Source organism: Crotalus tigris, unplaced genomic scaffold (genome assembly GCF_016545835.1).
Source record: "Crotalus tigris isolate CLP2741 ecotype Arizona unplaced genomic scaffold, ASM1654583v1 scf7180000017641.3106099, whole genome shotgun sequence".
Lineage (NCBI taxonomy): Eukaryota > Metazoa > Chordata > Lepidosauria > Squamata > Viperidae > Crotalus > Crotalus tigris.
In genome coordinates this window covers 601,070-614,330 of record NW_024096535.1, presented here as the reverse complement: position 1 = coordinate 614,330, position 13,261 = coordinate 601,070, and the positions used below count along the sequence as shown (strand labels likewise).

The following is a 13,261-nucleotide window of genomic DNA, read 5'->3' as shown; positions in this document are numbered from 1 at the left end:
ATTCCCTTGGCTTCGGACCAAGACGGTAGGACTCTGAAAAATCCCCCACAAATGACAAGCAGCCACCAGAAACCCGACTGTCAACTATGGAATAACTTCCCAATGAAAGGAGCGAGTGGAGGTGTTTTGACAACTGAATTGCAGCAGGAAAGAGAGAGCGAGGCCGTCCCAATCGGTTCAATAGGAGAAATACGAACGGAGATAACAACTGTGGGGGGAGGAATAGGAAATACAGCATACGATAGAACGCTTGGACTACAATCGCACATGCCGGGGGGAATGATTTACCCTCCGGGGAGTGAAAAGGACACTCTCGTTACGCTAGTTGGGCTGAGTTGTGAGAGGGAGGGGAATAGCTCCATGGTGATTGATTCCTTGGGAGGATAGAAGACTACGAACAGAGCGTGCCTGAGAGATTCTCCGATGAAGGATGAGGATGGAAGCTCCAAATGGGGTGAGCAACGGATTGACCGGTTACGAGCTAGGCAATGCCTTATTGACATGCACACACTCCGGAACGACTCCTCCCAAGAATATAGGGAGGAGAGTGATGATAGATCCAAGGGAGTGATGGAAAGGAATAGGAGGGAGAGTGGTGCAGGACGGGATGGCACACGGGGGCTACGATCCGAGAAAACAGGAGGATTGGAACGTGGCTTGGAGGGGATAGTTGGAGGAACTAGAAGGAAGCAGAAAACAGCAACTACTGCCCGTGACAGACAGAATCACGAACGGGAAACTAGTGAAACATGCACTAACTGCAAGGAAAGGGGAAATACCCCAGCTAATTTTAGAACTAGCGAGAAAGACACATGTAACAGAAAACGTAGAAGGGGTGAGAAAGAACCACACCCCAATGCAGGACACACACTTGGATTACAACGCACACAGCTGGAAGCTGCATATAAGCCCTCCCAACGGCTGCTGTTTACACCCTGATGATGTCAAGAGCTCTTGACGAAAGCTAGGTCTAGTAAATAAAAAGTTTTTTTTTTATTGAAAATTTTTTAAAAGTTTTACAAATAAACAACCAAAAACAAATCAACCCTCACCCAATCCCTCCCAAACCCACCCCTCCCTCCCCCCTCCCCAAACTTCCCAGAACTGAATATAGGCTTATTTAAAATTTTAAAAAACCTAAACAAATTTTTACAACTTATAAAATAATTAATAATAAGATATATGTGACATAAGCATTAAAAAGAAAAATACTTTAAAAAGAAAGAAAAAAGAGAGGAAAGAGAGAGAGAAAGAAAAAGAAAAAGAAAGAAAGATAAAAAAATAAAAGAAAAAAAAGGGAGAAAACAAAAGACGGGAAAAGAAAAAAAACAATCTATACAAGTTATGAAAAAGCTAAATGATATTTTTCCATATCCAAATTATATTGTATAAAATTTATCCATTTTTCCCATACAACAAAAAATTTCTCTTGAGATTGCTCCTTTAAGAAAGCCGAAATCTTTGCCATTTCCGCCAAGTAAGAAATTTTATAAAACCACTCTTGTAAAGTAGGCAAAGATTCCTTCTTCCAATATTGTCCTACTAACAGCCTTGCGGCTGTAATCAAATTTAACATCAATATAACTTCCTTAGCATCACAATCAGTAACAATACCTAATAAAAATAATTGCAGGGTAAATTTTACCCTCCTTCTAAAGATTCTTTGAATATTCCACCATATCTTAATCCAAAAAGCTTTTATATTTTTACACGACCACCAAATATGATAATAAGTAGCGTCCAAACAACCACATCTCCAACATTTAGGCTGTAGATCAGGGTACATAATAGACATTTTTTGTGGGTCGAGGTGCCGTCTATAAAACATTTTATAAAAATTCTCTCTTAAGTTCTGCGCTTGTGTAAATTTAACATTCCTCACCCAGATAAGTTCATCCAATCACTAATCAATGTTAAGACCACAGCGTCATAATATAGTTTCAAATTTGGTACCTTGAGTCCACCTCTCTCACAAAAATCTTGCATAATTTTAAGTTTTACCCTTGGTTTTTTCCCTGCCCAAATAAATTTGTTAATACCTTTCTGCCATTCATTTAAATTAAGTTCATTCTTTAAGATAGGTAACATTTGAAACAAAAAAAGAAATTTTGGTAGAACATTCATTTTGATAACTGCAATTCTACCCATAAGAGATAACTGTAAGTTATCCCAATTCTTTAAATCCTTCTGTACCCCAATCCACAACTTTTCATAATTGTTTTTATACAATTTTACATTAGAAGCAAAAAGTTTTAACATTTTTAACTTTTGTATAATTTTATTCTCTTGGTGTAGGTCTTTGGTTGTTCGGGTTTTCTCCCGCGTAAAATTGGAAGTGTCTTGGCGACGTTTCGACAAAGTCCCATTCCTCATCTTCAGGCTGGTGTTTTCAGCTTCGTGCTTTGAGCAGCAATGTGTGGTCTTAGCTGTTTCTTCCTTTTAACTGCCAGTGGGGGTATGAACTGATTGGGTGCGAGCTTGGCTGTGTTCTGATTGGGTGGAGGTGTGTTCTGAATGGTTAGGGGCTTGGCTGTGCTCTGATTGGCTGGGGGAGTGTTCTGTTTGGTTGTGCTCAGGTTAGTCTGAGTTGCAGAGGGGTTTAAGATTTTGGGCTGCCTTGCTATTTTTTGGCTTCGCGTTCGTGGTCGTGCCTCCTCTTCATGGAGGGTGTCAGTTTGCTTCATGTATGGATTGGAGGGGTTTAAAGTGGCTAATGATGCAGCTGTGGTCTGGCTTCTGGTTTGTGGTCGTGCCTCATCATCGGTGTGGCTTTGGGTTTGTTTTTTGCGTGGATGTGTGGTGGTGACCTCCTGTGTGGTTTTTGTGAGTGTGGGTCTGGTATCATTTTTTGTGTTAGGGAGTCGTTTGTCAATAAGGGCGGGTTTCCAAATGGCTGGTAGGCGGGAGGTATCATCTCGCTTGTTCATGCTGTGTGGGCGTTTTTCTATCTCGATGGCTTCTCTGATTATTCTGTTATTAAAATGTTCACTTTTGGCAATGGTTCTGGTATTTTTAAAGTCAATTTCATGTCCTGTGGCTTTAAGGTGTTGGACCAGGGAAGATGTTGGTTCCTCTTTTTTGACTGAGTTCTTATGTTCTTCAATGCGTGCACTTATTCTTCTGTTGGTTTGTCCGATGTATGTGGTGGGACAAGTGGTGCATGGGATTTCGTATACTCCTTGATTTTCTAATTCAATTTTATCTTTGGGGTTTCTAAGGATGGTGGATATTTTTCTGTTTGTGCAGAATGCTGTTTTGATGTTGTGTTTATGGAGGATCTTACTGATTCTGTCTGTGGTGCCTTTTATGTATGGGAGGAGGGCTTTGCCGTTTTCTTGTTCTTTGTCTTGGATTTTAGTGGGGGTTTCTTTTTGGATTAGGTTTGTAATCTTATTTCTATGGAATCCATTGGATGTTAGTACATTGGTGAGAGTGTGTAGTTCGGGTTTTAGGTGTTGTTCGTCAGCTAAGCGTTTTGTTCTGGAGATGAGTGTCTTGGCTACAGAGTTGATCTGTGCTGGGTGGTGGTGTGAGAGAGCGTGCAGATAGCGGTTTGTGTGTGTTTTCTTCTGGTAGATGGTGTGTCCTAGGGAGCCATTGGATTTCTTGTAGACTAAGACATCCAGGAAGGGAAGTTGGTTGTTAGCTTCTGTTTCCATGGTGAACTGTATTTTGGGGTATAGGCTGTTGAGGTGTGTGAGGAAGTTAAAAGGAAGAAACAGCTAAGACCACACATTGCTGCTCAAAGCACGAAGCTGAAAACACCAGCCTGAAGATGACGAATGGGACTTCGTCGAAACGTCGCCAAGACACTTCCAATTTTACGCGGGAGAAAACCCGAACAACCAAAGACCTACATATATATATTAAAATTACATTAAAAATTGAAGAATAGCGATTCCTGGGTACATACATTTCAGTAAAAAAGGAAAGCGATCACCAGGAAGTAAAACACCAAGGTTTTAATAAATAAAATCAAGCTTTCGATGGCTAACATCTGCCATCATTGTCAGGATACAAGCCAGTCAGTGAGGAAACCTGCTTATAAGCATAGCCACACCTAAACTCTACGCATGGACCTTGTAACAGGTCCAAGCCAACTAATCCTTACTTTACTTACAGCCTTCAGTGATTCTTTCTTTTAGCTCTTACTTACATCCACCTAGCTTTCAATGGCTAGCACCTGCCATCATTTTCAGAATACAAGCTAGCTAGTGGAGGGAGGGAGGGAGGAAGTGGGTGGTTGTGTGGATGTAAGTAAGAGCTATAAGAAAGAATCACTGAAGGCTGTAAGTGAAGCAAGGATTAGTCGGCCTGGACCTGTTACAAGGTCCATGCGTAGAGTTTAGGTGTGGCTATGCTTGTAAGCAGGTTTCCTCACTAGCTAGCTTGTATTCTGACAATGATGGCAGGTGCTAGCCATTGAAAGCTAGGTGGATGTAAGTAAGAGCTAAAAGAAAGAATCACTGAAGGCTGTAAGTAAAGTAAGGATTAGTTGGCTTGGACCTGTTACAAGGTCCATGCGTAGAGTTTAGGTGTGGCTATGCTTATAAGCAGGTTTCCTCACTGACTGGCTTGTATCCTGACGATGATGGCAGATGTTAGCCATCGAAAGCTTGATTTTATTTATTAAAACCTTGGTGTTTTACTTCCTGGTGATCGCTTTCCTTTTTTACTGAAATATATATATATATATATATATATATATATATATATATATATATATATATATATATATATATATATAAACAAGCCTGTGGTTAAGAAGAGTCACTAAACTTTCGTCTGGCCAAAAACTGCCAGCGTCATCAGAGTTAGAATAGAAGGAGATCGGGAAGGCATCTCACATAGCCTCCTGCTATATAAGGAGGAGCACAAAGGCAGGAGGCTATATGAGCTGCCTTCTATTCTAACTCTGATGACGCTGGCAGTTTTTGGCCAGACGAAAGCTTAGTGACTCTTCTTAACCACAGGCTTATTTATATTAAACAGGCTGGTTTATTATATCCTGGTGTTCGTTTTTTCTTTTATTTGTTAACATAATGCCCAGGATTCACATTTTTAGTATTTTAAACGATATATATATATATATATATATATATATATATATATATATATATATATATGTGTGTGTGTGTGTGTGTGTGTGTGTGTGTGTGTGTGTGTGTGTGTGTCTTTTAAAATACTAAAAATGCGAATATATATATATATGTGTGTGAGTGTGTGTGTGTGAGAAAAGTAGTCGAACACCAGGATAAATAAAAACAACTGTTTAATAAACTAACAACTATTTGATAAACTTAGCCTTCGTTGGCTAACTAAACTAAGTTTATCAAACAGTTGTTAGTTTATTAAACAGTTGTTTTTATTTATCCCAGTGTTCAACTACTTTTCTCAACATGAATATACCCGGGATTCGCATTTTTAGTATAATTTCTTTTTTTGTTGACAAATTCAAATTTGTAATGTATCGCAGTATCGACTTGAGCCTGCTTAATGCCCCTAGTTTGGGGGGCCGCAAGGCAAAAGTGATTATAACAGTAGAACTGCAGTATAGTAGTCAAAATACCAAGGTGTATCAACCAAAAAAACCCGGTCTCACCAGAAAGAAAACAACTTTATATATATCTTGCTTTCTAATGCTTTCTCCCTTGTGAGAGACCATAAACATTTATTCAGATGAGTTTCTCTGCTCACCTAAATGATAAAGCTGTAACCCTGTGTGGGTCCGAGCCCCCCTCCCCTTTATTAATTGCTCCACACAGAGACAATGGATTTGTGGTGATTTCAAAAGCACCACGCCTGGAAAAACAGCTAATTCCTGAAATGGAATTGTGTTTTAAACCTGGCACAAATGCTTTGCGTCAATAAGATCTCCTTGTGATTGAATCCAGAACTGTTAAAAATAAACCGTGGCATTTGTTTTGGCAGAAATAGTCAACACAGGACATAGAATTACATTTTCTCCATATCAGTCATATACTTTTCATGTTTTGCATCTGAGTTTGCCAGACACGAGAAATGTTTATTTATTTATCCTAGCTTCTCTCTTTCAAGTCCCCTCTCATTTATTGAGAGCAATATGCCCTCAATTAACATTTTTAATTTTTATCACCGTGGGTCAAAATTTGACCTGTTACAATTGAACCAGAAAGAACTTTTAACCCACCTGGTTAATAAGAGCAAAATTTCAAGAACATTTCAGACACATCCACATGCTTATGTTTGTTTGTTTTTTGAGCCCCCCCCCAAAAGTCAAATGTGCAGTGAAAATCACAACATAATCTGCATTGTACAACCATGGTATTCTTCATAATTTGGAATAAAAACTTCCAGAACGCCTACACAATTATTCACAAACTATTGATCATCACTACTAAGGATAATCCCAACTCCTTTGGAAATCCTTAAATTTGTGAAACTTACTTTAAATAATTGTTTTTCTGATATTTTTGGTACTGCTTTTCATATAAGATAGGTAGAGTTTATGAAATTGGGCAGAACATAAATTAGGTAAGCAAGCAATTAAATAGTCACATGGTTCCACAATACACAAAATGGCTTTGAGGATCACTCAAAAATTTCGAGTGTTTTGATCAGTGCAAATGTTGTCTCATGTTTTTATCCATAATTTGGATCCTGAAAGCTGGAATTATGACTTAAAATTCATTCCAAATTGTCTCATTCTAGAAGGGAGAGCATAAAAAAAAAATCAGTACTGAAATGGCAAATCAATAAAAAAATCATGTTTGGATAACACCAACTGGCATACATGTAGATCTTCAACTTAGCCTTTTGATTTGACAGTATCGATCTTGCCTGTGTACAGTAAATATGAACCATTTTTAGCATACATTTGGCTGATTTTGCTTCAGTATTATACTTAATCCATTCCAGATGATTAAATTTTTTGGGATATTGCTATGCTTCCCCTTGTTTTATCTTACCTTCATTTTCAGTGTGGTATGAAGTACTTCCTCACTTTCTAAACTGGTGCTTCTGACTTATTCTTACAGTCAGTTTAGGCAGATGCCAGCTAGGGGAAAAAATCTACCGGTAGCACCGTTGAGTTCCAATTCTGTCCTGATGCACTCTGAGCAGATTGTGTGAATCCTGTGACTGATTTAGAATATAAGAAAAGGTATTCTTTCAAAGGAGGAAAGAATTCTGAAAGCCTTCTCACGGGTAGTGCATAATGGTGAAACTGCAGTGTTTCAGGCAAACTCTGCCCACAGCCAGGAGTTCAATCCTGATAGGGTTCAAGGTTGACTGAGCCTTCCATCCTTTCGTGGTCAGTAAAATGAAGACCCAGATAGTTGGGGGCAATATGCTGACATTTTAAACCACCCAGAGAGTGCTGTAAAGCACTATGGAGTGATGTATAAGTCTAAGTGCTATTGTTGTTACTATAGTGCAGTTATGAGGTAGCTAAGAGGAGGATGGGTGCAAATTATGTCTTTCATGTTACATTCTAGCAGTTTTTAGTCTCCATGTTTCCCATTCTTCAGGAAGGCTTTTTAATTTTTTTTTATTCTTCCTGAAAAGATGTTCACCTTGAGAAATAGCTGGAGAATGTCTTTCCCCCCCAAGGAAATGCATAGATATCATTTACTAATTTCTCTGTTCACCAATGAAAAATTTTGAAAGACAATTGTGCCCAGTTCTGTTTTTCTCTCGAGTAGCCATCTTGAGCATATTATTTGATGCTCAGAATAATGGCAATATGACAGATAACTTCTTGGCATGATCATGATATGAGCAAGGAATAAAACAAATATTATTCTCATGCATACTGAAAATTAATCTTCTAAAACCTAATCACAATGATTAGATAATCCCATGACAACTTTCATTTCTATGACGATGCCTTAGTTCTGTTTGCACTTTCAGGTCATCAAGAAATATTACTTTTTCCAGGGACTAAAGATTATTACGACATTTCTGCTCATATTCCCATGTACGAGGAGGACTAGGGTTTTTTTTTCTCTCCAAAACCAATAACCACAATTTTACATTATCCAAGGTAGATAGTGACTAATAAAATAATTTTTTTTAATTTAGATTTATAGATATTTTAATCCACACTGAGATTCTAAATAGTTGTTCTCCTGAGGGTAATGGATAAAGAAAGTAGCATAATGAATAAGAGAAGAAAACATGTCAAATTAAATTCCAGTAATAACAGATAACTGATTTGTAATAAGACAGATCAAAGAAAAGGTGGGTAGCTATAGTTTTGGCCTTATTTCAAGGTTAGTTGCCATTTCCACAGCTGTTAATGATCTTCCAGATGACTTGCAGCAAAATATGTTTTGACATATTTTTAAAAGCTATTTCCCGACACTAAAAGCAAAATAAAAATAAATAAACATCTGATTATTTTTGCTCGACACAGCGTTGTTACTTCCTCCCTGGCCCAATCATATTTGAAGACTGATTTCATTATGATTTTTTAAGCAAAGTTAGTTGACTGCAACAGGATTAGATCCAGTTCCTGAATTTTCATTCAGCTCTATCACAGGTTTGTCCTGAGAAGGAACAGATTGGGAGAGGCAAAGATTACAGTACAGAAGACTCAGCATTTTGAAAAATTAATCATGGTTAAAAGTGGAAAATTCCAGTTCTATACAGTACTTCAAAACATGGTAGTTCAATTTGTACCTATATACTTACTTACTGAATACACATGTAAATAATTATGGTGGGGAGTCTACACTTAAAATCTAATATATATTTAAACAAACGTTTTAACGAGGCAACTGAACTTGGTATATACCAATTTAAGCATTTAACCTTCTAAGGCAACCTTTCCCTCCTTTTTCAGAAATCACTGGGAATCCTTCAGAATGCCGGTAGTCCTCAACTTATGACCACAACTGAGCCCCAACTTTCCATTGCTAAGCAAGACAGAGTTAATAGCTTTCTTGAAACAGTAGTAAATCGCTATTAAATTAATAACATGGTTGTTAAGTGAATCTGGCTTCCTCGTTGATTTTGCATGTCAGTTGTCCAGCATCCAAATTTTGATCATGTGACCAAGCGGATGCTGCAATAGTCCTAAGTGTAAAAAACAGTCATAAGTCACTTTTTTCAGTGCCGTTGTAACTTTGGTCACTAAATGAACGGCTGTAAGTGAAAATTTGTTCAGTGAGTTTTGCCCCGTTTTACGACTTTTCTTACCACCGTTGTTAAGTGAATCACTAAAGTTGTTAAGTTAGTAGCACGGTTGCTAAGTGAATCTGGCTTCCCCATTGACTTTGCTCGTCAGAAGGTCACAAAAAGTGATCACGTGACCCCAGGACACTGCAACCATCATAAATATGAATCAGTTCCCAAGCATCTGAATTTTTATCATGTGACCATGGGGCTGCTACAATGGTCATAAGTATGAAAAACAACCATAAGTCACTTTTTTCAATCCCATTGTAACTTCAAAAAGTCACTAAATGAACTGTTGTAAATTGAGGTCTGTATATCCATAATCTTCACTTATTCCAATAAGAAACCAGAATTCACAAGACCTTAGCCTACAGCTTATTATATATCTGGATTGTTATTTTGCAATTTCTTCCTACAATTTTTCAAGTTATGACAGTTATGCCATATAACAATGGGTTATTTTTGGCAACTACTATGACATGTTTTCCAGTGTGTGACTGCAAGCACAAGTATCATTATCTGTTCTGGTAGTAAATGTATAACATATTAAATCAGAAATTAAAAAATATATATTGGTATAATAAATTACAGAATGGAGAAAACAAAGTTAGGGGCAATCCTGCAATCTTTATCGGGAATCTGGAATCTACTAGAATGTTTCCTGGATTCAACGGGCAGCTGAGTAGCAGCTTTGGTTTTGCCACCACTACAAAATTTCATCGGAACGGGACTCCTGCTGCGGTTCACATGCCTAGGAAAAGTTTGGCAGGTGCTAGTCCCTGTGGTCCCTGGGCTGCTATTGATGTAAAGGTGCATATAAGGAGACCTCTTTACTCTAAGGCAGGGGTAGGCAACCTTGGCTCTTTTATGACTCGTGGACTTCAACTCCCAGAATTCCGAGTTGAAGTCCACGAGTCATAAAAGAGCCAAGGTTGCCTACCCCTATTCTAAGATAACATGTTTTACTTGATGTGATAAGGTTTGGGCAATGGAGGGCCAAAGAACCTCTGGAGTGCCCCCGAACCATTCCCTGGGACTGGCATAAGAGGACATACAGAAGAAACCTAGAGGTATAGAGTGATAGGTGCCACACTATGGATACCCAATAATTTACTGCTAGCTTTTCTGACTGGAATACGGGAAAGAAAAGAATGGGGATATCATCTCCTAGCTCCTGTATCATTTTTGCTGATTACAAACCCATTCACTTAACCCACCAACCAGTCAATGTTGCAACACAGCCTTAGCGCCGTAACTGAAGACTTGATTATCTCTGCTTTCCTTTCCTTCTCTTCACTTCTTTTTGTGGTTTTCCTAGTCTAAATTTTAAATCCACAATAAGGTCCTTAGGGCAGGGATTTGTGCTCTGCTTATTCTGTACTCATCAATACATCAAAGGCACAATATTATTTTTTCCTCTTATTGAACAAAAGCTAATTAATCATTTACAACTACAGGCTGTGCCATATCCATTGCATAGGAGATGTAATTTTCTCAAATATTCAATGCCTGGGGTTCCATGATAAAATCAAGAGGTGAAATATGGGCCTCTGAATCCATAGTTGAATGTCTCCGTTTTTTTGTTTGCCCTGAATGGCAGGTCAGCAAGCCCCAACACATCCGGGAGAGGCGGAGCTCAGTCAGCCCTGGGATATGAAGGGGTGTGGCCAAAGAAAATGTATGTTTCCTCCAAGGGAGAACTAGAATGATTTTCAGGAGCAACAGTGTGTATGATTGTGTGTGTGTGTATGTGTGTGTGTGTGTGTGTGTGTGTGTGTCTTTTGAGTCATTTAATTTCTTTTCTCTATAATAAATGCAGTGGAATGAAAGAGAAAAAAAACTGCCCTGTTTGGCATTTCTGTTGCCAAGAATTTTTCTCTTATGTGTTGTCCAATCTATTACAAATGCATAAATGCTGGTTCAAGACTTTAAAAAAAACCCAAAATGATAGCTTGTCCTCTCTGAGGATCTAGGGTTCCTCACTCCCCTTCCCCACCTGTACACGAATTCAACGTAAACTTGTTTCCTCTCATTTTAAAGATCTATCACTTCCATCAGCCACGAGAAGCTGAAAAATTGCTTTCGCAGTCGATCAGAAGTGAGGAATGTCCTATGGTACAGAAATTCCTGTGAAGCTCTTAGAAAAAAAACTATAAAAAGAGCCTAGACATTACAGCCATTTGATAAAAGAGAAATTAAACTTTGGTGAAGAAATATTCAACGTAATCAGCCTTTCTACCCCTCAGCCCAATGTCTTTTATCAGATGCAGAACTGCAAGAAAAGAGTTCATATATGACATTAATGGGGGGGGGGATGTATAAACAGCATTTATGTTTTTAAAATTTTGGTCTGCACTTTCCAGGTGGGTTGAGAGTAACAGGGGCATGTGTTCCTCCCCGTTTTTTTATAAAGAGAAAAAATATGTATGTAGCTGGTGTTTTCTCTGCTTCCTCCCCCACTAGCCTAGGATATCAATGCATATTAAGCTCAGCTTTCTGTGAGAACTGGACAATTTATAAATGCTATTCACGTTTAATTAGTAGTCATTTCTTCTCCATAAGCATATTTACTTGGGTCCTTTGTTCCTACGGCAACCCACTGAGAACTCCTGCTACAAGAACAGTCTAGACTAATCTTTTTTAAAGAAGGAAGAACAAGAAAAGAAAAAAAAAGGGGGGGGGAAGAAATGTAGATTAATAAGCAGGCTTGATATTAAGAGTATATTGCACAGAGCAAGTATTAAGAGACAGTGACAGAGGCATTATAAAGAACCTACAGCCAGAACTCTCTTATATCAAGAAGACTATTTATAGCAATTAAGGATTTTATTTATTCAGGTGTGCCTATAGTACATTGAAATGTGAAAGCGTACTCATTTAGTACTAAGTTCTCTTTAATTGGCCATCACTCAGGTAGAGTCTTTTTAAGGAAAATAATTGCAATTCATTGCTAACCCAGTTTAAAACAATTATCAGGGGAAAAGCTGAAAAATATTCCATGTGTTTCTGTATTTATGGATCCTCCCCTTACACACATATTTTAAAAAGAAGATGGGTCCATTTACATACAGCATTAAAGCCAATCTTATAGAAAACAATGGTATGAGTAAAGACGTTAAATTGTGCTTAAGGGATCTTTGTGATATGTGAAATTGTTGAGGTCTTTTGCCTTCAATCTTAAGAATATTTTGAACCAGCCATTTGAGTTAAACAACAGCTACTGTATGAATGTAGGAAATAATTTGTTCCAGATATTTTTCTGTTCAGATTTAATTTTAATACATTTTTAAAAAGTGCCTAAATATCATAATAAAATAAATAAAGGTAAAATAATCTCTCATGACAGAACCAAATGCCATTTTATGAACAAATCAAATATTTTACGATCGAGAAGCAATTTGCTATTTTAAAACTAAAATGACATGCGTATTTTCTCTTTTACTTTTTAAAAATAGTAACCATATATTTAAAAGTAGGTCAAGAGATGTGGAAGAAGGGCAGTTTGATGAGAGTAAACTGAAATATCTAAGATGGCTTCATTTTATAGAAAAGTGTTAAATGTCTTAATCTGATCTGCGTCTGTGTGCAGACCTCAAATTGTGAGGTTTTGACTTTTAGCTCCTATATTTTCATCATTTAAAAGCTTTAAAAAATGAATCTGTTGTCCTATTCTCTGGCTGCCATGGCAAATAGTAAACTTTATTTTGTTCTATTTAATATTTACTGATATTTTCAAGGAATAACGTGTATTTTTTCCCTGTTTTCTTTCTAATCAGCTTTCAATCTTTTTGCTCCTTTCTCTGATTCTACTCACCATTTATACTGCTAGGCAAATCCATAAACCTCTTTAGAACATCCTTCACCTGGAATGGCAGTGAGGAATAAGGTAATGTTAATTCAGCTACTTTTAACAATATAATTTCTCAATTGAAAACATTCATTCAAACTTCTTAGCTATTCCAGAGAGCTTTTATTTTAAGACTTGACCTTTATTTCAGGAAAGCTCGGTGTAGCTTTCCTTTCTTTTTAAAAGTACTGTGGAGTAAGATGTAAAAAACATTCTTTCACACACATTTTGTTACAGGCACTGGAACTTCATACA

The 13,261-nt window shown here is 37.5% G+C and overlaps 1 long non-coding RNA gene across 1 annotated transcript in view; it reads right to left on the bottom strand.

Moving 5' to 3' along the window:
• LOC120304612 overlaps positions 1 to 13,022 on the bottom strand; it is a 62,690-nt gene extending 49,668 nt beyond the window's left edge. The window contains exon 1 of the long non-coding RNA XR_005555774.1: positions 12,974 to 13,022. This is a non-coding gene — a long non-coding RNA (uncharacterized LOC120304612). The remainder of the gene's footprint in view (positions 1 to 12,973) is intronic.
• Between the last annotated feature and the right edge of the window lie 239 nt (positions 13,023 to 13,261).